The sequence below is a fragment of the Strix aluco genome, chromosome W, assembly GCF_031877795.1.
Source record: "Strix aluco isolate bStrAlu1 chromosome W, bStrAlu1.hap1, whole genome shotgun sequence".
Taxonomy (NCBI): domain Eukaryota; kingdom Metazoa; phylum Chordata; class Aves; order Strigiformes; family Strigidae; genus Strix; species Strix aluco.
In genome coordinates, this window is record NC_133970.1 from 1,502,483 (window position 1) to 1,526,580 (window position 24,098).

Below are 24,098 nucleotides of genomic sequence, written 5' to 3' on the forward strand. Positions count from 1 at the left end.
GAAAGAGGAGAATATTTATCCTATTTACCCAGGGTGCCTCCAGGCCCAGGCAGGAGCGCCCGGAGCAAAGCACGTGCCGCAGAAATTATTTCCGTGGGGTTTTCATGGCCCCACGCAACAGTTCCTGGCTTTCCCCAATCTGCTGACCCACCAGATCTGGGAGGAAAAGTCAAATATAAAGGCAGGACGGCTTTTTGGCTTTTTTTTTTTTTTTCTAGTCTGGTCTTTTCCTGGTTGGCCAATGTGACTGAGTGCCTGTGTTCAGGGTCAGCTGGGCTCCCACCAGCAGCAAGCGGAGCACGGCGCCTGCCACCATGGCAAGAACGACGCCACCAAAAGCCAGCTTGAGCCCAGCACCTTTATAAAACGACTTGCCAACCTGGCAAGAACCACGCCTTGGAGAGCCAGCTTGAGCCGAGCACCTTCATAAAATGACTTGCCAGCCTGGCCAAGCCTTCACCCAGACGAAAAGCAGCCTTCCTCCAACTGAATTGCTCCCCCAGCAGGTTTTTTTATTATTTCAAGGGGAGTGTTACAGAATCACAGAATTATCTCAGCTGGAAAAGCCCTTGAAGCTCCTCCAGTCCAACCATGAACCTCACTCTGACCATTCCCAACTCCACCAGATCCCTCAGCGCTGGGTCAGCCCGACTCTTCCACCCCTCCAGGGATGGGGACTCCCCCCCTGCCCTGGGCAGCCCATTCCAACGCCCAACAACCCCTTCTGCAAAGAAATCCTTCCTAAGAGCCAGTCTGACCCTGCCCTGGCGCAGCTTGAGGCCATTCCCTCTTGGCCTGGCGCTTGGTCCTTGGCTCAAGAGACTCATCCCCCCTCTCTGCACCCTCCTTTCAGGTAGCTGTAGAGGGCCATGAGGTCTCCCCTCAGCCTCCTCTTCTCCACACTAAACCCCCCCAGTTCCCTCAGCCGCTCCCCATCACACCTGTGCTCCAGACCCTGCACCAGCTCCGTTCCCCTTCATGTTGTATTACCCTAAAGCTCCCATTACTGTATTTACTTTGTTAGTATTTGCTGTGAAGCTCTCCAGGAGAAAGAAAAGGACCTTTGTAAGAAAAAGACCCTCAAAATATTTATTCACATGTATGAAATGCCCCGATGGTGAGAGAACTGGAATCATATGAAACACCACCCAGTTTACATCCTCTCTTACCTTGTTCTCAATGTCTTTTAAACCTCTTTTTTCCAACATCTTGCTAATCCTCAGCACGGATAAAGAGCCGTTCCATTCGGATCTCCATGCTGCCACTAATTACTGTGGTATCAGAGCCCGAGACCCTGGGCCATACCCCATTCATAAAAACTACTGCTTGTTTCAGTACAAGACCTTAATTTCCATCAGAATAAACTCTACCTTTCTGAGCATTTAAATTAGCAAGTACTGACCTGCTTTGACCAAAATAGCGAACTAAGCCCGTTTTGATTACCCTGCATTTCAACAGCTTTAAGGATAAAAATCTGGCTGTGTACTGAGCAGTTCCATTGTACGAAATTTATACCTTTGACAGATACAGAGCCACCCAGAGAGGTGGGCCAAGCTTTTGAGAAATTCATCTTCCGATGATAAAGGTTGAACGAATCTAGAGAAAAAAAGGCCCCTGATCTGACAGCGCTGCGCTGCCTTGCGCTGCCTTTGGGCTGGGCAAGGCCAGAGCACCAACACGGCGACTTCACAGAAATTAATTCAAGGTTTTTCATCCTTTCCAGAATATCCCAAGTTTACCACAAGGCAAGAAATTACTCCCCAGAAGTCTGAGGATTATCAAAATCAAAGTATTTCTGATCAAGGCAATAACTGTTCTCTAGGCATGTCGTTCAACAAATCAGAAAAAGAAAGGTACCTTGAGAGATGATTCTCCCCCAAATGCTTGACTGGTAATACAAAGTATTCATTTGGGATTAGATGTTATTCCCAAATATCTGTGTTCCCTGGGAGGTGAAGTTCAGTCTCGCTACGTAAATGTTCAAAGCAGAACATCCAGAATTCACCAGACCTGTAAGCGTTGAGCACAATATACATCAGCCTAGGATGATTAAAACCCTATTTTTGGAAATCTGTCACGAGAAGGCAGTTGGTGCTGCTATTCCCAGCACTGGCTGCTTTTCCAGAAATTCCTGCCGGTTCTGCAGAGGCGTCGCAGTCCTTGTCCCACCAGGGCAGGGAGGCAGCCTGGGAACCGGCGTCTTTTGGCAAGGTTGCCCCAGCTTCGCTCTCCCCGTGCTCTGTACTGTGTAGGAAAGCACAGAGGCAATTTTATCCCTTCAGATTTTAATCTGAAGCCACCAAATAGTTTTCCTTTCCTTGGCCAGCTACATGATGGAGACAGGAGGAGCGCGCTTCACAAAAACCTGGGTGTGGGGAGAGTTTCACAGACCAGACCGATCCACGGCCATCACTGCTTGACCACTTCCAAAGTGCTGTAGGATACCAAACTACGTTCTTCTTCCACAGGAAATCTGAGCGTTAAGATTTTAATTTCATTTAGAATGGGTCAAAATTACTACTGATTACTAATAACTACTATTAGATAAACCTCTGAGGGTGCTTTTAACTGTCTATAATTAACTGGATTTCAAAAGTCCAAATGTTTCACGACAAATGTTAACTTAAACAGTAGGTACAACTGAAGCAAAGTCATACACCACACCTGAAACAGAGCCAGGTGCTTCAGTGGAGGGAGTCTGGAGTTCTTAGAAAAGAGACTTTACTTCAAGAAAATTTCTTCTGACAAAAATCTGAAAAACACTCCAGAATTTTCTACTGCCACCACTGCTTGTCCACTTCCAAAGTGCTGTAGGACACCAAACTACGTTCTTCTTCCACAGGAAATCTGAGCGTTAAGATTTTAGTTTCATTTAGAATGACTAAAATTACTACTGATTACTAATAACTACTATCAGACAAACCTCTAAGGGCGCTTTTAAAAGTCTATAATTAACTGAATTTCAAAACTCTGAATGTTTCACTGTGTTTCATGACAAATGTTAACTTAAACAGCAGGTACAACTGAAGCAAAGTCACACACCACATCTGAAACAAAGCCAGGTGCTTCAGTGGAGGAGGTCTGGGGTTCTTAGAAAAGAGACTTTACTTCAAGAGAATTTCTTCTAGCAAAAAATCTGAAAAACACTCCAGAATTTTCTACTAAGAGGTTATCAACAAGGCATTTTAAAGTGAAATCTACTTTATTCAATTCTCATTTAAATGGCTCAACATATCGAGCTACTGAAAAGAAGCACCCCTGGGCTGTAACTCACAAGTCTTCCCTGCTAAAACAAAGCAACTCAATTCCCAAATTCCACGACGACTTTCAAAAACCACCCCTGGGCCTGGAACCTTCACGTTCAAAGTCCTCCCCTTTCTGAGAGCATCTAAAGGGACCTGAAGTCATAACCCCAGCCATGGCAACTCATTTTTGTCAGAGTAGCCCAAAACAGCAGTCTCCCCCCGCCACCCCGCAGGGCTCAGTCAACCCACCCAGACCAAAACCAACTTTCCACTCGACTAACACCATCTCACCCTCTAATTCGGAAGCCTCCGCTGTCTCGCTAATACCATGGAACCAGTGAAGCTTTACAAAAACCCAGACGGGGCTCCTGACCATCCCACCCAACCCTCTCTGCCAACATGGCCAACAGCCAGAGGATGATAAATGTGACGTTTCTTCCAGGCTGTGCATCTAGACTGAGCCTGATTTAAAAAACACTCTTCTGCTTTCTTGGCAGACAAGATTCTCATCTAGACCAGAAGCAGCATCTTGTTTCTTGATGGATTATTTTGTTCCCTCCCTATTTAATGTTCTCTAACTGCAGCGTGAAAGATCATTTAAAATCTGGCACTTGTCAGCAGACACTCCAGAGAACATTCTCTCGATAGAGAGATATGGCTTCAGATAAACCAACCAAACCTTAAGCCTTTCATTTATAGCCTACGGGGAGAGGAAAATCTACTCCTCGGGTATCATGCCTTTGCCCTCACCCCTCCACCTGAAGGAGCATCTCGGCACCAGCCAGCAGCTCGTTCTGAATCGCCGCTGAACTCCGCTCCGGAAGACCCACCCCAGTGCATGGAAAGGGACGGGGAGGAGAAGAGTTGTAAGTTTGGTTTTCTTCTTCCATTCATAGCATGTTCCTTAAAAACTGGGAGAAAGGCAGTTCATGGAAATCTAAATTGCATGTGGAAAAAAAAAAATTACTTTTGACTGGGAACAAACTCCACAGGAAAATGGTTTCAGCTCAGAAACTCTTTTTTCATCTCAAGATGTTCATATGTGTGGTAAAACCAAATTAAGCAGGCTGAATTTCTGACGAACCTAACCTCAAACCACGGCCTGTTAGTCACGCTTTTCATCTCTCAGAATTGGAAGTTTGAAAAACTTTAAAACATCTAAATTTCAAACTTTGCAGATTTTTTAATTTTAAAAGCCTTTCCTAATCAAAGAGCCTATCTGCTAGATCTTCTGATAACACATTTGCTCATTAATGGAGAGTTGTTGAAAGGAGTTCAGCCATTACATAACCAGCTAATGGGAATATCATCACGGAAAAGTTAGGCGTGCAATGAGAGTTTCAGAAAATAAGATTATTTCCCTTGACACACTCCAAGTTAAAAGTCCAACACACAAAAATCACGTATAAATAGCGCTAGCTCAAGAAAACGCAGGATATAAAATCCCAGCGCACATATTGTACCAGCAGCTGGTCAGCAAGAGATTCGTTCCCTCTGCAGCAAAATAAATCGGCACCAATACTATTCATCCAAGCTTTTTTTTTTTTTTAAATGTAAAAACACTCAGAAAAAAAAAAAATCACTGCTGCGCTGAGGGCCAACTCAGGGATGGCGGTACTGGAGGCACAGCACACGTACACCAGAACTGTCACTTACTGAAAGCAGTTCCAAGAGCGCAGCAACAGCCTAAGAGATCCAATAGCACCAAAAAGCTACAAACCGACCCCATTTGGCTTTTTCTGGCGTGTGCCACGAGCCATCGCGCCCCGGGGCACGGCATGACAGGCCTAAGCGCAGGCAAAGCTACTGGCCCGCGTGAAGATGACCCTGCGGCCCCATCCTTTCGCTCCGGAGATCCCGCTCCTGGATCCTTTTGGGGTCAGCAGTTGGATGGAGGTGACAACCTTGGTGCTTGCCACCAAGAGGGATGAGCCCAACACCAACCCGTGGTTTAAAAATCACTGGGCAAAGGCCTGAGAGGCAGGTGGGCACTGACCCAGTTTAGCATGGTGCCACCAAGAAGAGCCGTTCTCATTCCCCAGCACCCCACAGACATACCGTTACGTTTCTGATAAATAAAGAGCTGCACGGAGACTCCCAACCGAGAAAAGAGCAGAGAGCTAGGCAAAGCTGATCCGTGGGGGGACAGGATGCCTGCTAGGTTTCCTGTTCGAGTCACTTCTAGGAGACAAAAACCACTGACAGCAGCAGGTTCCTGTTGGAAATCAGAGTCGCTACGTAAAGGGAGTTTTGAAATGAATTATTTCTAGCTCCGTCCACCCTCCTAAACAAATCATACGGGCTGTAGCAGAAAGACATCCCAAGACTGACCTGGACGTGGCTGGTCTTTGAAGTTTTTAGCTCCTTTGAACAGAAACGCAAAGCTCTGCAGCATGAGCAGAAAGCCTCCCCCGGTCTTCTGCGGGAACACCAGAAAACCTCCTTTTCTTTCATCCTCGAGATTCTGACTGGTATTAACTCTATCCCAGCCACAATCAGTACAGCAAAGAACTCAACTCCAGTCCCGTGTCGCCCTCAAAACCCCACAATCTGTTACTCTCTTGCTGTGGGAGAGCATCTCTTGCCAAGGAGCATCCAACGGAGAACCCCACACCGACCAGATTATAAACATCAAACTCATTAACGCAGCCTCGTTAGACACCTCTTCCCTAGCAGAGAGGGCATACAGGAACGTCTGCGACGCAAAGTGGAACAGAGAATGAATTTAAGAGTGCATTATCAGAAAGTAGCCCCGCAAGTCCTTCCCGAGCGGGAGAAAGAGACAGGATGTAGGAAAGATCAGATAAAACTCCAGTCATCCCAGCATCACACTGTAATTTGTCTGCAATCATCTGCCTAAAAGCAGAGCCTCACAGCTGCCAAGTAAACGGCCCACAATGAGCCAAACATTTTTTTCCCCTCAAAAAAAAAATTAAAAAAAAAAAAAAAATTCAAACAACTCACTGGAGCTACGCTGAGATGAAATTAAAGCTGGCTTCTCTGCTCAAAAGTCAGGCACGCACAATAATTTCCATATAGGAGCCGTGAGCAACAATACGTAACAAATGTGGCATCGGTGTGAAAGAAATGATCCTTCCTCATTTTCTTCCTTACAGTGGAAACCCCCGGAGGACCAGACGGCTGCTTGCTGGCATGGACACCTCGCAGCGTTTGAGCGCAGACAGTTTCAGGCTTCAGTATGTAAAAGACTCTTGGCAAGCCACAGCCACGTACTACTCGCTTTTAGTAAGCCAGGATACCCTTTTTAATAAAGAAATATATACAGAACGTACTGCGTTTTAGAAGTTCTTTAAATATATGGATTTTCAGCCTTCACCCAGTGGAGCACAGGCTCAGCGTAACTCCACAACTGAGCATAACTCCACAGGTAAGAAGGGGAGTTTGTCACCGTGCTCCTCGCATGTGCCCCCAAAGGAGCCCTCAAGAATTCCACTTTAAATCCCCAAGAATTCCACTTTAAACCCCCCTTCAAGTCAGGAGAAGCCCGCAGCGAGGGTTCACACAAGCAACACCAGCAAAATCTCCAAACCCCGCTTTTTAAATAGACATTTCCTAAGCTAGAACCCATTCACGTGGCCGCACGGCCCGCAGGTGTTATTTGGAATAAACCAAGCAGCACGCTCTCACCCCTCCACGTCCATTCGTGTTTTTCAGTCACATACCCACAGCTTTTGGGGTCCTTTTCTCACCCGGCACGCTCCACCACCCCAACTCGTAGCTAAAGAGGGAAGAGCAGCGCTGAAGCCTTTCCCTTCCAGGCATTGCTGCCCAAAAACTCTCTCGCTGCAGGCACAGACAGCAAATACATATTTACATTTGTGTGGGCAAGGGAGAAGAGTGACTAATTCAGTCATTTTCGGTATTAATCAATATGAAAAATAGACGCAATACAAAAAAAAGAAAAAAAAAAAAGGCAAAGACAAGGAGCATGGCCAACCATTACGGGAGGCTGTTGTCACGATATTTCCGTGGTGTTTTTTTCCTCTACGCCAAACACATGGTGCGAGGTGAGTTACAACACAAGCAACCAAACATATTTTCCTCTATTTCACCGCTTCAAAAACCTGCTTGGTAAGCACAGGAATTAGTTCTGGGTTGACTGTGCCACGGTAGGTCTGTATTTAACCCGTAATCCAGTCTATCACACTTGATTGACTACACAAATATAACTGTGCTACTGAGCAGAAAATAACGATCGTTTACAAAATACCCGCAAAATACACAAGCCCAAAATGGATTTTGCAAAAGGCAGCACAATCCTGCCACTGTAAAATAACCCAGATGGCAAATATTCTAACCTCACAAGCGCAGGGTCACTTCCCAACACGCCGCAGATTCCGGGAGAGACGCTGAGCAGCTCCCTGCTGACCTGCTGTTCAAACCCTCCGTGTCTCTGCTGCTCTCCGGAGAGCAAGCGAAGCCTACCCTTCATCATGTTATTTATCTGTCTGTGTGTCAGGGGAAAAAAAAAAAAAATAAACTCGATGAAAATTTATGAGCTAATATAGTTATTGGAAAGACACGAAGTGGGCTAGACTTCCCTTTTAACTGCAGAAGCATGGTATCATTATCCATACTTGGTCTCTCCCTGACCTTATCAAATTCATGCTTTGAATCCAAAACTCATCATAAATCTTTTGTAAAACTCCTTTGACAAAGCCCAGCCTTTGCCACCAAGCACGTGACTGTTACACTGTTTTTCTGCAGATCTCTATTTAAATTTAGGAACCCTGATACGCCGATGAAGACTCCAAACTGGATGATTACATCTAAAAGCCCTGAACGTTTGCCAGCTACTCGTGTTTTTTATAACACTACCCCTCCTCCTGCATACATGAATCAATGTGTGCCACGAACAGTTATCAACAGAGTAAAGAGCAAGGGGGTGGAGGGAGGAAAGTCAACTCCACAGCTTAGAAAGCCTGTCCCGATAGTTAGGGCCGTCCTCTGACGGTACGCAACAGCGTTGCTCCACTAACCAGTTACTGCCTTACAGTTAAGCCAGCCCAAAGGTTGCTCGGCTTTGTTACCGTAGATCCTTTCTAATCTCCTGCCAAAAATATTCTGGGAAGCAGCAGGGGAACACAGGGCTGATCACCATGAGCCAGGGGCCATTGTTAGCCCTCTAACTGATCCCCGAATGAAGCCAAACCTGTCTTCTGGAGCATCTTCATAGCGAAGTCTCTAATGGAAAGTCTGAATCAAGATTAAGACTGGGAGAACTTCTACTTCGTGCTGCCTACAGATAATGGGCTGTATGGATACTAAAGGGGGGAAAAAAAAGTACATAGCTTTAGTGAAAACCAAAGCTGCCATTACAGCAATTTAAGCTGTTGGCTGGCTGCACCCTGGACAGATCCATATTTCTACACATCACTGCTTTTCCCAAAACTCTTTGGGCTAGGTTTTCAGTTCCTTTAATAGCAAACCTCCCTTAGGCTGGCAAACTCACCTGGCTGCATCGCAGGCCTGTGCAGGGACTCACCTAGAAACACGGAGGCTTTTTTGGTGGCTGAAGTGCAGCTTCACAGGGTTCTCTCACATCCCAAAAGGCCAGAGGCTGGCCCTGCCGCCTGCACACTCAGCTCACACCTCACCCCGGGGAACGCTGTGCAGGCAGATACATTTGATTGCACTTCCTACAGGCCCTTCTGCAATCCTCAGAGCAGTTTCCCTTTTGCTGTCAGACAGGTAAAGATTTTTGGCATGAAAATTAATGAAAATTAATGTCTTTTGTTCCCTATTGCGTAGGACAGGCTTGGAAAGCTCCAACTCTTGGAGTGTCCCCTTAAATAATCTCTGCAATAATTAGCCACAACAGCAGATACACTTCCCTCCATACAGCGAGGCAGATTTCCACTCCCTGTATCATCCTGTTTAAATAAAAACATACAGCAGGGATCAAAATGGTTTGGCTTGTCAAATAATCTGATCCCATTTACTGTGGCTCTTTAAGGACTGCCAATTGTAAAGAAGGTTCCTCCAGATAGAAAGTCATTAGTTCTAACAAGCTAATGGCTGTTAGACGTTTAAATCACTGCTTTTGAAACAGTAAATCATTTCTTCTTTGCAAGCTGATTATTCCGTGAAAGGTTTGAGGAATTAAAGTCTATTGTACTGCTTGGGCATAAATTGGTTATCCCCGAAGTTTTAACCCCTTAAAGCTGCAGAGAGAACAGTTATTTTTCTCCTCCAGCTGAGGCTGTACCAGAGAGGAGAAAGGTCTTCTCTTGCCTGTCTTCTCAACTCCCCATGATGCTCCTCCTGGGCTATCGCTCACACCTGCGAGCTTCCCCGCGTGTGCTTCTCCTCACCCTGCACCAGCGGCCTTCTGCTCGCAGGAGGACAGGGCAGGCAGACACCAGGAACACCCCTTCCTCAGCTCTCACGTTAGCTGGTTCTCCTCTGCCTCGCAAGAAACAGCCGTGCTCACCCCACCCTGGTTAACACCAGCCCTGCCTGAACCACGCCAACGGCACCAGGAGCGGACACGGGGGCTTAGGGGCAGACAAACACATGAAAGGTTTTGAGGGCGAGACCGAGGAGTGAGTTAGGAGCTGCCACAAGCAAGATTAGCAATGAGTTTTATCCCTCTAACCTACAGGAATTAGCCAGTTCTTCAAGATTCAACAGGAAACGTACATCTTAAAGCTCCTTTCCTGACAGGAAATTTCAAGATTACGTGGTTCACTCTCTATCAGTCACCCCGGAGAATTATCCACTGCTTGATAAACCTGTGGTTTAGATCACTGAAATGGGCTATTTCCACGCTGTCCGGCCATTTCACAGCCATAGTTCACCAGGACAGAGCACAGGGAGTATCGCAGCAGGGAGTACTCGGCTGCTGGACACAGGTACCCCCACCCAGGCCACAGGAGTGGCAGGGGGGAAGGACCCACTGCCAGGCTCAAACTTTGTCCCAATTCCACCCAAATCAACCGCAGACCCCCTGCGTTACGCTACTACTGCCCATGTTGCTTCCCTGTGCTGCAGTTCAGCAGACAAAATGCAAACCACAGACTTTGTGCTGAATTACTCTTGGCTATTTTGTTTCTTAATGAAGGAGCAAACCTAACGCTTTCGTGGGAACCAGCACGACGTGTACTTACAGCAGCAGTTCTGAGACCAAAAACCTGCCGCATGCTAACAGGAAAATCAGCTTGGAAAATTGAGGCTGCAACGCACAAAGAGTGAGAAAAGCCCAGCTTCTCCCAGAATAAAAAATAAAAAAGACCTCTTGCAAATGCAAATTCGGACTTTTAGCAGGCAGGGCTCACGGATATACAGGTAAGCAGTGTACAACTGTATTTTGTGATGTGCTCTCAAGGGCAGGATATTTTTCGAGACGCTATGATGCCAGCTTTAAACAGTGACAGCATGTATTTCAGTAATGACCAGGTTGTCATATGTCAGCCTTAGCAGTTTCTAGGCACGCTCTAAGGGAGCATGTTGCTACTCCCCAGTTCGCACATTTTAGCAGGCTGCAATATATTGCTGTTTCTTTGAAGGCAAAAATAAGCACCACACCATGAGAGCTGTCGCTTTTCTCTGCAGCTGTTCAAACTTCCCTAGCACCATGTTTTAACAGAGCTTTCCAACAACGCTGTGTGCAAAACTGCCAACAGTGCCTTCTTGCGCATTTACTTGTAACACCCCATCTTGAGAACTTCACACGCAGCCAAAACCCACCAGATTTGTTGAGAAGAGTTTTTCAGCATGGGAAAACTGTTTCTCCTTTGAGTCAAAGTCTGATTAAAGAACTGAAAGAGGAATCACACTCTCTCTCACTGGTGTGAATTAGCATAACTCCAAGACTCAGGCCTTTTTTCCCCCCATATGCCTGCAAGTATGCAATTCATTTTACCTTTGGCAATTTTTTTTTTTTTTTTGCGCCTACAGCCCACGGCACAAAGCTACTTTAAAAGAACTTTTATACTAGAGTTCAGAAGAGGCAAACTCTTTCTCTGCTACTCCGTGTACCTGCCTTTCTCCTCCTGCCACAGCCGCTCGCAAAGTCGCTTCAGTTAAACTCTGCAGAAGTTGGGCTTGGCTACGAATTTAAGGACCAAATCTGTTTCCGTGGCCCCTGCAAAGTGCATAAAACTGCATGAAAGAAGCCTCTCTGCAATAATAGGATTGAGTAGGTATAAAAGAGTATTAACCATACATTGGCGTAACAATAGAAATACCAGTTCACGGTATTTCGGAAGCAGTTGGGTATTTTTTTTTTAAATGAAACAGTGCATTCTGCTTCCGTCTCTGCTGATCTTTTTATATACTTCATACCATATTCTCATCCCATTCCTCCCCCCAAATTAAGAAACGACAGCAGACACTGCGCCGTAAAAACGTGTCTGCTCACGGAAGAACTATTTCGGGGTAACTATATTTGGACATTCCGGAATAAAAGCGCCTTGTTACGAATTCATTTTAGGCTTTAGACGCATCATTCACGAGATGCCCTTCCCTTCCTACGAGCCGGGTCTTTGACATTCACAAAACCTGCCAGCTCAAAACGCAGGATGTGCCAGACATCTAGACACCCTCTCACGCCCCCCCGCCCCCCCCCCCCCCCCTTCGTTGTCATGAGGGGAACACTGTCGCGACAGTGGCTGCATGTCGGGGGTGGGACTCCCGCCTGCCGCCCCGCTCCAGCCCGCGGCCCGGGGCGGCCGCCCCGGGCCGCGGGCTGGAGCGGAGCGGCTGGCCGGGCTCCGTGCTCACCTTCCCCAAGCGATTTTAAATCCCGCAACCCGCCTCCCCACCCCCGATCTCCATTTTACCCTCCCTCCAGCCCCCAAATCCCGGGGCCGCCCCACCGCGGGCCTGGCCCACCGCCCGGCCTCCGCGGGCCGCGGTAACGGCGGGAAGCGAGGCCGGCCAAGGTGGCCGCTGTTCCCGCCCTTCCCTTCACCCGCCGGCGGCAGAGACCTGTTCTCCGGGAGCCGCCGCGCTTCTTCCCTCGCTGTCGGCGGCGAAAGGGAGACGAGCGAGGCGCGGAGCACCTCCCTCTGCGGGAGCCCGGCGCCGAGGCTGGGCTGAGGCGGAGGCGTCGCTGCCGGCCCCGGGGCCGAGGCGGGCGGCTGCCGGCGGCGGGGCGGGGACGGGACGGAAGGGGATGAAGCGGGAGGGTGGAACACACACACACGCACACAACCGGGTTCTCCTGAGGGGAAGCACCCCCCGGCCCGCCCTGCTGCGGGTGTCTCTTCCTGAGACGCTAAAACCTGTGGGAGCGAGACGGGGAGCAGCCCTCCCTCCGGGCGGGAAAACGCGGGGCCCTCAGAGACTGGGAAAAGGGGTCTCACAGTAAAACCCCCCCTCCCTGGTTTTCCCTCAGGCGAGGACCCCCCTGCACTCTATCACTCATCCCTGATTTTCCCTTAGACCAGGGATACGCCATCCCTCATTTTCCCTCAGGCGAGGGAACCCCCACACTAGACCCCCCCTCCCTGATTTTCCCTCAGGTAAGGGACCCCCCATCCCTCATTTTCCCTCAGTTGAGGGACCCCCCCATCCCTCATGTTCCCTCAGGCCAGGGAACCCCCAAACTAGATCCCCCCTCCCTGATTTTCCCTCAGCTGATGGACCCCGCATCCCTGATTTTCCCTCAGGCCAGGGACCCCCCATCCCTGATTTTCCCTCAGCTGAGTGACCCCCCCCCAACTAGACCCCCCCCCATTTCTGATTTTCCCTCAGGCCAGGGACCCCCACACACAAGCCCCCACCATTCCTGATTTTCCCTCCCTCTCCAGTGGCAGGTTTCCAGCTTTCCCCCCTCTCCGAGGAAACCAGGGGCTTGAGCAGCATCTTTGCTCTGAGGGAGAGTCTCTGCTCCAAGCAGGACCCAGCCATCGGCTTTCCTCGGCCTGCGAGCAGGGCCAACACTGCTTGAGGAGGAGGAGGAGGAGGAGGAAGGCCAGTCCCAACTTGTGCCCTGCCATGGGTTAAATGGGTGTTCAGGTTTTACCAGGGGAGCGGCCCTGATCCAGAGCAAAGAGCAGCTGTAACCTATTAGTGCTCACCCCCCTCAATCCTTAGGGGAAGGCGTTAAAGGGCTGCTTTCCACAGCCTTGCTAGCTCAGGTTAACTCAAATTTTCCCTTTAATCCACCTCCTAGTTCATAGAATCACAGACTGGTTTGGGTTGGAAGGGACCTTAAAGATCACCCAGTGCCACCCCCCTGCCCCGGGCAGGGACACCTTCCACTAGCCCAGGTTGCCCAAAGCCCCGTCCAACCTGGCCTTGAACCCTTCCAGGGAGGGGGCAGCCACAGCTTCTCTGGGCAACCCGTGCCAGGGCCTCACCACCCTCACAGGGAAGAATTTCTTCCTTACATCTCATCTAAATCTCCCCTCTTTCAGTTTAAAACCGTTCCCCCTCATCCTATCCCTACCCCCCTGATCAAGAGTCCCTCCCCCCTTTCCTGTAGCCCCTTTCAGTCCTGGGAGGCCGCTCTAAGGTCTCCCCGGAGCCTTCTCTTCTCCAGCTGAACCCCCCAACTCTCTCAGCCTGTCCTCACAGGGGGGTGCTCCAGCCCCCCCAGCATCTTCATGGCCTCCTCTGGCCCCGCTCGAGCAGCTCCGTGTCCTTCTGCTGTTGGTGCCCCCAGAGCTGGACCCAGCACTGCAGGGGGGTCTCACAGAGCAGAGCAGAGGGGGAGAATCCCCCCCATCGCCCTGCTGCCCACACTGCTCTGGGTGCAGCCCAGCACACGGGTGGCTTTCTGGGCTGCCAGCGCACGTTGCTGGCTCACAGGCAGTTTTCCACCCCCCAGCCCCGCCAAGTCCTTCTCCTTGGGGCTGCTGTAAAAAACTCAAAATTTAGTTCCCAAAACTCAATCCAAGACAGTTGGCCAGCTGGGTTGTGTTTCAAACCCTGTCGCTACTCCGGCGTCCCAATGCTGCGAGGATCGAGCGGTGCAGCTACAAGAGTTCATCCAGTGCTAATCCAGTCACTGCTAACGCAATTACTCTGTGCTACTGAAAAAAAACCCCCAGTATTTTGTAGCTAAAAAACCCTCCAGTATTTCGGAGCCAAAAAAAACCCCAACAACCCAGCATTTTATAGCTAAAGCGCAGCTCTTTCTGAAGCGCTTCCACATGTCAATCCTAGGATTGGGCTACCTTCAGTGAGCTCATACAGCCCAGCAGCACAGTTATAATAATTTCTGCTACAGGCTTGTCATTACACGAGGGTAACTCTTTACTCTAACTTAAAATGAATTTGATGTCTGCATTGCAGAGCACCCGAGAAGCCTCCCAGGTTATTGGTGTTAACGTGGAAAACAAGTACAGCATTTGCACTATGCTGCTGATAACCAGCACATAGTACTAGCAGAGTTTGGCCCCAAAATATCTGCTTTAAAGATAAGAACGCACTAGGCAGGAGAGGGAGAGAGCTGAGTGAGAACAGCACAGAAAAATAAGGGCTGGTGTTACCCTGCGTGCTTATTCTGTCAAGGTTATAGCACATTGCAAAGCCCTCGGGTGGCAGAGCTGCATGTTCAGAGTGAGTGCTAATAATTTCACTCAAATCCTTGGACTTGTCATAGTTTCGGCAGAACGTACTGTGAAGTTTATAATTTCTCTTTTACGTGTCATTTTTGCGTGCGTGAGGTCATTGCTGAGATGTGACGGCGAAGGCTGAGGTGTCACACCGCTAAAGCCGGTCAGTAAAACACACCATCGGGTGAGGAGCAAAAAATGGGAGTTTGAGCTTCACACCCTACGTGAACATATAGGAACCCTCTGCTGTTATTTGTTCTGGTTTGATTTCTGTCTGTCCCGATACTGGGATAGCTGCAGGGGACCTTCCATGATCCCAGGAGGATGATCCAGCTGCACCCAGTCCCACTTTCTAGCACTTAGAGTCTGTTTAAATGGTTTCTGCCCTTCGCTGGGGATTGTTACTGGCCGTGTTTCAAAACGGTGCTGTCACTACTGTGAGAAAAAGAGTTTTTCTGAGTTTTTTCTTCTTTGGGCTGCACAGCTTACGAATAAACCTTCTTACCAACGGCGCACACGTCCTTTTTGAAAAATACTTCCCATGCAGCTCAGCTGGGAACAGCAACCACTCAGTTGAAGATCAGTCAGACCGGTTGCCAGCGTTACCTCCCTTCAACATTCCTAAACGGGTTATCGCTGCTCCGTTTGCCCCTCTCCCCGCTGCTAAATGCCCAGTGCTCGTAGACAGAGGAGATCAAACTGTTGGCAAACATTTCTTTGAGGCCTCACAGCTCAGAACTTTGCACCCACACAGTAGCTGACAAATTGGCTCGCAATCAGCAGTGATTCAGTCTGGCCACACAGGCAATTAGTAACTCTGCTGGTTGCCAGCTCTTTTTATATAACTGGAAATGTTTTGCTATGACGGACGGTTTCAGACAGAAGCATTTCTCTAAAGCCCTTGCAGTTTCTAGATAAGTTTCCTCTTTATCTCCTCTAGGCTGCTAAATGTTGAATAAAACTATGGGAGTTGTGTTTCTTTTGGGTCCCATAAATTCAAGGCAAATGTCTTACTTAGCAGCCCAGTTTCCTGCTTATTCCTCTTAACAATTAAAATTCGGCGTTATTCACAAGAACACAGGAAATGTGTGCGGATCCTGTTCTTTCCAGATAGAAAAATTTCATGTGAAACAGCAGTGACTGAACAAGTACTTCACCGAGTTATTAGAGAAGATCATACAACGTTAATAATGAAAGGGTGGTATTTCCTGATACGCTGTTTTTTTAAAAAAAGGGCTGGATCTCCTTTGGAAGTACTAGCAGGATGTGGTATTTACGTTCCCTGTGACGAGCATATTTGCATTAGCTGCGATATTGCACCACAATGAAAGCAAATATGTTATCTCACCTGCTCTCCCTGTGCCCGCAGCCGGGAACAAATCCCAGCTGGCAGCAGCTGCCCAGCTAGGCATAGCTTCACTCTTCTCCAGCAATAAGGAAGAAGTTGCAGCCAACTCTCTCTCTTCCCCTGTTTTTCCTTTAATTATCCCAGATAATGATTTCTTATTCAAATTTTTCTTTAAGGCCTGCTCTACTCGGAAGGGAAAAAAAAAAATAATCATTTTAACTCCGTTCAGCAAAACCGGTGTATGCCTTTAAGTAAGTTGTCTTAAACCAGTTCTTGCGGCTCAGTTGTGGTTTTTCACAAAGCATTAACAGCGTCATTTTTCATCTCACTAATGCAAGCTAAATTAATGTAGATTCAACCTCATTAAACTGCTATGAAGTTCTCACGCAAGTGCGCTCGGTCTGCTTTAGTCTTGCTTAACTCAGCGTGGGGCTCTAAGGGCTGGGGCACGCTGTTTTCTTAAGCTGGCCTAACAAGTCTCACGCATCAGGTAGGATTTTGGTCGCTGGGGCGTGCGATGTGCCAAAGTGTGCGAGGGGCCTTAACACGCATAAGACCAAAGGGCTGTCAGGAGCAATTAGTGATATTTAATGAAAGCAATCAATCAGACATGGCTATGTCTGAACTGAGTAATGACAAAGTGTTGCTAGCGTATTTCATATTCTTTCTCATCCTGTCCTTGACCAAAGTACTGCCTGAATTGCCAAGGTTCTTTGAGGAGAAACTTTCTGTATGTTTTAAATAGTATCAAGCATGTTTCTTGGCCCTCGGCGCAAAAAAAACCCCACCCAGACTAAACGCACAAGCAGCAGCATAAAATGTTTGTAAAGAGCTTATTTAGATTAGAACACAAAACCTGGCTATGTGACCAAGGTGAATCTGGAGCAAACAGTTGACTTAGTGACATAAGGCCCACAAGTTCATTAGATAAGGCACATATCACAGATTTATTTAATGAGTCAGTCTTCCATGTCTATGCTGCTTTCTCCCCTTCCTCCTCCTCTCTGCCACCACCCACATCCTCTCCCAGTTGTGCTGGGCATCTACGAACAGTTCAGGTCCCCAGGAGCTCCCCTCACCCCTTCCTCTGGTTTGTGTGCTCGCTGGGTGTTGGACTAGATGGTTGTAGGTCCCTTCTAACAGAAATATTCTAGTCTATTCTAGTCTGGCCTAATCTAGTCTAGTCTATGCACTCGTACACAGAGACAGAGCTCACCTCTTGGTGGCTGCCAGTGTAACTCCACTAAGCTCAACAAAACTCGATCATCTTATGCCAATAGGATATTTAATCCATTATACGTTTCCTAAACCATAATAATTCAGCAGGATATGCTCATATTTTCTGCACCATGATTCAATAGCCAGGGGCTAATTAGTTAAGAAGAAGAAGAATGAACAGGGTTGAACGGAAACCAATATCCTCTTCTGCCCAAAATGATGTTAAAAAGAAAAGCCCCGATTAATTAGTTACTTATTGCAACTAAGTTTCTGGATTAAAATACATTTTTCATCCAGAGGCTTGCCGCAGATTTGTTTCAGACCCAGAAAATGTTATTTTCCTGAAAAAAGAACATTGTCAAGGCCAGCAGATAATGACCTTGATCGTTTCCGCCTGGTCAAAAATTCTCTCTGCAATTGCAAGTGATTTGCATCACTCTTTAAAATCAGATCTGTTATTTAACTTCAAAATGCACCCGTTTTCCCTAGTTCCTTGTGTTACGATGTTTTAAATATTTGATGCGCCCAACCGTTCAGAAACAAACCAGGATCACTTTGATGTTGCAAACGCTGAGCATCGGCCCCTAAATACTGCATCTGCATTTATTTATTCGCGGTGAGGAAAGATGTACAACAAAGCCTGCGCTGAACTTCATCAGTTCCTTGAGTTTGACTTGGTCTCCCGTGACTCTCACTTGCTGCAGAAGCAGCAATTCGCAAGCGCTGGCCAGTTGGAAATGTAATAATGTTCCTTTTCAGTACCTGGGGCTGTTGCGATAGGAAAAAACACCCTGATTTGAACAGACCTGTCTCATTATCTTAACTTCATTTGAGGCGATTTAGAACAGCTTATCACACTGCCTCTGTGTGCGTCCCTTGTCCCTACGTTTCCTCTGGACATTTTCACGTTATCTACAGAAACATTGCAAAACCAGAACAAAACAGAAAAATATTTCACGCCGGCCCAAATTGCATCTCTTTTGAGCAAGCCACTCCTGCGTTTCAACAGAGCTAGCTGTAAATTTGCTTTAAAATTTATGCGGAATCACTTTTATAAACTCCGAAAAACAGTCTGAAGGAAAAGACCCGGCTTCGTGCAGGTCCCCCTCTCCCGCGGTGGCAGCTGTGGTCTCCCGAGGCGCCGGTCGGTGTCACAACTGCAGGATTTTCTATGGATTCACCCACCGAGTTAATTAGCAACGCGGGAAAGGAAGCTGCTCGTTTGCAGGGCGGGTTTTCTGGGGTGATGGGGAGGGCACAATCTCACTGCACAGACACGGCCTCAGGTCCCCGCTGCTCTGCCATCGGGGTCGCTGAGGCAGAGACCGGCCCGTGGGGTTAGAGGGGAGGTGAGGGGAAAGGCTGGGGTTTACCCCAAAAACTCGGATGGTGATGTCGTGCCCTTCTGCAGCAAGAGGAAACAGTGCAAACATCATTGTCAAAACCTCTGCTGGAATAAGGGAGAAAAAGAAGCTTCTAGTCATCCTATGCATGGATAAGAATGGGCTAATTCAATTAAAAAGTGAGACAGAATGGCAGAAATATAGGCAAAACCTGCCATTTTCTGAACGAATGGTTCAAAATTGCTTGCTCTAGTTCAAACAAAACGCATTGGCCTGGATGAAGAGGTACCAACGATCAGGTAGATCAGGTCTAAACCCAGAACTACCAGACAAGGAGGTTGTCGAGGTCTCTTCTGCCCATCATGCAAGTTCACAAGAGTGATTCAAATCACGAGTCGGACATAGGCAGAGGACGGGGGTTAGTTTAGGGATGTGGCACCACATCCTGTACAATCTACCTGAGCCACCAAACCCATCGATGTAGCTTCATGCAGAACACCAGCCCCTTGAAGTATTCCCATATGCTCATACATCCCCCATCCAGAATATCAAGCGGAAGACATTTGAGCTAGGAATCACATAAAAACTCTTTCTTTGCACTAAAAATGGCCCTTGTTACATGCAAAGGCTAAAAAGCTCTGAATGAAATTAATCTGTAAAACCTGGAAACAGAGTGCTCCTTAATGCGCCGAGTGAGTGTGATTTGCCGGGCGCTGGAAAAGAGCGTGGCGTGCCGAGAACGAGGAGTGCTTTATCCCCGCTAAAAATGAACCTAACAAGATTGCTGTAAAATTATGACTCACTGAGAAAAGCTTCTGGATGAGCTCTGGCTAATTAAACTGTGTGGTTGGAGAGGTGGGTGGCCGCTGGCTACGAGGGGCAGGGAGTGCCGGTTGCTCCTCGCAGGCACCTCTCGCTCCCCACCCTGTGCCTTTCTCTTTAGAAAGCCTGGAAAGAATAAAATTAAAGCTTGACCCAAGTGGGAAGCTGGAGACAAGGGCTTGTGTGATGTCCGCAAGCGAGCAGGACAGCACTGCCTGGGGAATGTCCTTGGGCTGGTGGGGGGTGACCTGTCTGCTGAAGCAGCACGTAGGGGCAAGATGCAAAACCCGAGGGGGTCTAAACCTGCAGCCTGAGCTCGGGAACACAATCGTTCCCCCACATCGAAGCAGGAGATGCGGGAAGACATGGGTCATAGGTGCTTCACAACCACTTCTTGCCTAGTTTGGAGAAGGAACAGGTGATTTGGCCCAGAAGGAACAAATGTGGTCTAAGTGCTCCACAGCTTTGACAAGAAGTGGCTCTTCACATTTAAATGGCAGCAAAACACACGAAATAGAGATTCACCGCAGAAGGCAATCAGCAGCGCAAATTCCAATCAGGCTCATCAAGCCTCGTTAGCTCCTGCTCGGCATTGACCCAGTTGGGTCCCAGGTGGCTTCTGCAGAGCTGTTCCTGCATGGAGATGCTGCAGTCCAGGGGGGCTGCTGGCCTGGGCACTGAAATGAGCTGGAAGAGCTGCTCAGTGCTCTGGCGAGCGTGGGAGACGTGCCCTGGGCCCTGTGCCAGGCGGTCGCCACCCCGACCGTGCTCTAGGCGGAATAATCATGGCTTGCTCAAGGCTTGGGGAGGGGTGGCTGGAGAGCTGCCAGCCAGAGAGGGACCTGGGGGGGTTGATTGATAATGAGCCAGCAGTGTGCCCAGGTGGCCAAGCAGGCCAATGGCATCCTGGCTTGTATCAGCACTAGCGTGGCCAGCAGGGACAGGGAAGGGATCTGACCCCTGTGCTCGGCACTGGTGAGGCCGCCCCTTAATGACTGGGTTCAGTTTTGGGCCCCTCACTCCAAAAAGGCCATTGAATGACTCGAGCGTGTCCAGAGAAGGGCAACGGAGCTGGTGCAGGGTCTGGAGCACAGGTGTGATGGGGAGCGGCTGAGGGAACTGGGGGGGTTTAGTGTGGAGAAGAGGAGGCTGAGGGGAGACCTCATGGCCCTCTACAACTCCCTGAAAGGAGGGTGCAGAGAGGGGGGATGAGTCTCTTGAGCCAAGGAACCAGCGCCAGGACAAGAGGGAATGGCCTCAAGCTGCGCCAGGGCAGGGTCAGACTGGCTCTTAGGAAGGATTTCTTTTCAGAAGGGGTTGTTGGGCATTGGAATGGGCTGCCCAAGGCAGGGGGGGAGTCCCCATCCCTGGAGGGGTTGAAGAGTCGGGTTGACCCAGCGCTGAGGGATCTGGTGGAGTTGGGAACGGTCAGTGTGAGGTTCATGGTTGGACTGGAGGAGCTTCAAGGGCTTTTCCAACCCAGATGATTCTGGGATTCTGTTATTTAGTTATTTCCCTCCAACCATACGCACTGTTATGCAAAGGATGTGAATGGGAGGAAATGGGGCTTTTTCACACCATTCCCCAGCCCTGCAGTGGTTGTTTCTCATTCTGCATTTTCATGGCTTTCCGAGGTCCCTCCGCCGTTGCAGCTGGAATAATGTGCTCGTATCAAAACCAGCTGCCTCAATTTTTGCAGGTCAACAAAATATCTCTCCAGTCTGAAAATATCGACAGTTTTCCTTTGGTGTGACGCTGCCCCGAGAGCGCTCACGGGGGCTCATTCCCTGCGAGAGCAGGGGGCACCGGGCCTCCGACGGTGTCCGCTCTTGGGTGGCAACTGGGGAATATAAACCTTGAAATATGCTGTGACTGTCGATAGAAACCTGCTTTAAAATATTTTAGAATCTTTCCAAGCCTTTTATTAGTTATTTCCCATCTCTCTGTCTTCCCTTTTTTTTTTGTTTTGTTTTTTATTTGCAGGTCTCATGTATCAGTGTTTTCACTGCCAGCGCCTGGAGCACAAACAACAAGCAAGGCTTTACACAGGGCGATCCTGTTCTCTTTAGAAAGCTAATATCTTTTATTTTCCATGGGAACAATCCGTCAAGATTTTATAATCTCGATGAGCCGTGAAAGGCTCGCTTGGCGCAGCTTAAGCCTCCTTTTTGCAAGAACTTGTACCTATAGATGCACAATTTTCTCCTTGTATCTGATATCTTCACAGTTTTGCACGCACCAGTTTTTACCAGTAAAATTTTCTTTTTATTTCTCTTTTGCTTTGAGGATCTAATTCCCAGAGTTACACCTTACAAGAAGAGAATTATGCAGATAGTTTTTCTTAAGATAAAAGGTAGTGTCTTGAGATGACTGTGAACAAGAGAATAGTCTTTAATATTAATTTTTAAATTGAAATTTCAACGCTCTCTTTTTTTTAAAATTTTGCTTCACTATTTGCAGTCATTAAGGAGCCACGTAAATGTTCATGGAAAACAAATGTAAAATTCAAACACTCAAAATTCTAACGACTTGAGAATTTTGAATTCTGCGTTGGATTGTGACAAGTTGCCACTCCAAATTAATTGCCTCTGAGCAATTTAAAGTACATGACTTTGTATAACTTACCCAAAGACAATTTTGAGGAACAGAAGCTCTAGCATGTGATCCGGGCTAAATCATTGAATACTGAATCTTCTGAGTAGAATTTGTAATTGGCAGAAGAAAACACCTTTCACTGAATAAGTAACTGATCAACCAAGCCGGAGACTGCATTGAACAGAGAATATCTGCTTTAAAAAATATTATTCTTCTGTCCAATCGACACAGCAAGGGGAAGGTGAGGTCGAGAGTGCCCACCTGTAAGGAACTGAAGGAATTAATGCCTCGAACAGTCATCGACACAGAAAACCTGAAGGACAAGCTGTGGCCTTTGTGATTAGCCAAAGGAAGCAGGAGTGTATCGAAGGGTACACATCCCCACTCCCTCACAGTTGCATTGTCAAATTCCTTCGATAAGCCTCAGAGAGGGGAATTGGATCCATAATCCCTGGCTCCATTGTATAAACCCGATATTTTGTGGCTTTAGGCACTGAGGAGGTGATAAGGACTGATAAGAGGTGAGCGTCCATTGCCAGAAGCTGGATGACTTCTCAAGAAGCATCAAATCAGCAAAAGTCTGTGGAAACTGAGGAAAAAATAAAGGTGGGGGGTGCGAGCACGACCGCTGAACCTGTGCTCCACCTTTTTTCCTCATCTCTCATGGAAAGGAGTTGGTGGAACACCCGCCTCTTCTTGTCTAATATGCAAATCAGCTGATAAGATGAACTTAAAAGGCGACAGAAAACTTTGCTGTGCACCCACCACCCAAGATTACTGGACCTGAGACAATGCTGGATCGAGGAGTGGTGACAGGGTTGCTTTGACTCTCTGTCTTTCCTTTCCTTTCCTTTCCTTTCCTTTCCTTTCCTTTCCTTTCCTTTCCTTTCCTTTCCTTTCCTTTCCTTTCCTTTCCTTTCCTTTCCTTTCCTTTCCTTTCCTTTCCTTTCCTTTCCTTTCCTTTCCTTTCCTTTCCTTTCCTTTCCTTTCCTTTCCTTCCCTTCCCTTCCCTTCCCTTCCCTTCCCTTCCCTTCCCTTCCCTTCCCTTCCCTTCCCTTCCCTTCCCTTCCCTTCCCTTCCCTTCCCTTCCCTTCCCTTCCCTTCCCTTCCCTTCCCTTCCCTTCCCTTCCCTTCCCTTCCCTTCCCTTCCCTTCCCTTCCCTTCCCTTCCCTTCCCTTCCCTTCCCTTCCCTTCCCTTCCCTTCCCTTCCCTTCCCTTCCCTTCCCTTCCCTTCCCTTCCCTTCCCTTTTATAAAAGACCACATCGCTTATTATCTTTTCCCAAGTTTAAGCTGTTTTTACCTCAAGTAAAACATTTGAACCTGTCCTTTGGTGTCATTTCACCTTCATTTAACCTGAGGGGATCACAGAACCATTGTGACCCTCTGGGCTTCCAGTCCGGGTCGTGACACCACCCTGGATGGGGGCCTGGGCCTTTGCCTTCAGCAGGACATGGCGAGCGGTGTCCCTGCGGCGGCGGGGGGAGCTCCCGTTTGGTCCTGCCTCCCCGTGGTACCTTACCAGAGGAGGATGAGGAGGGTCTGAAAACATCAACTACACTCATCTATCCTCTGTTGGCCTTTCAGCCAGGATGGACATTTAACGCACATTTTTGCCATCCTCCTTTCCCACAAGTGCTAATGTCCCTGAATAACTCCAGGTCCTGGCTGTGAAGATTTTCAAAAGCCCTTTTAAAGAGGAGGATATTTCTTCCTTACTTTGATGGAGACGTTTTCATCCCAGTGGGATGGAGACAGCTATTCTTGTTGAATGCCCTCCCCGCGTCGCCTATGAGCTGTGCTGTGTGAGTGGCGGGACGAGACATCATTAGGAACCAAAAGAGCCTGTACCATGGCGTGCGATTACGAGAGAGTGGATTTAAACTCGTTTGCCATGTAATTGTGTACCGTGCTCATTAGTCTTCCACAGGAACAAGGAGAAGAGTTATTTCTGTTCTAAACCAGTGCCGCAGTCCTGTCGTGAGTTCCACCTGCTGACTG

The 24,098-nt window shown here is 48.2% G+C and overlaps 1 protein-coding gene across 3 annotated transcripts in view; it reads right to left on the reverse strand.

The window, feature by feature from the left end:
- Positions 1-24,098, reverse strand: part of LOC141917711 (ras-related protein Rab-27B) — a 49,771-nt gene that overhangs the window by 11,608 nt on the left and 14,065 nt on the right. The window contains exon 1 of one of the 3 annotated variants that reach the window (XM_074811106.1): positions 12,198-12,337. The exons of the other annotated variants lie outside the window; for them this stretch is intronic. The gene's annotated coding sequence lies outside the window, so the exon portion shown is untranslated. Of the gene's footprint in view, positions 1-12,197; positions 12,338-24,098 lie in introns of those variants that run through there. 3 annotated transcript variants of the gene reach the window in all.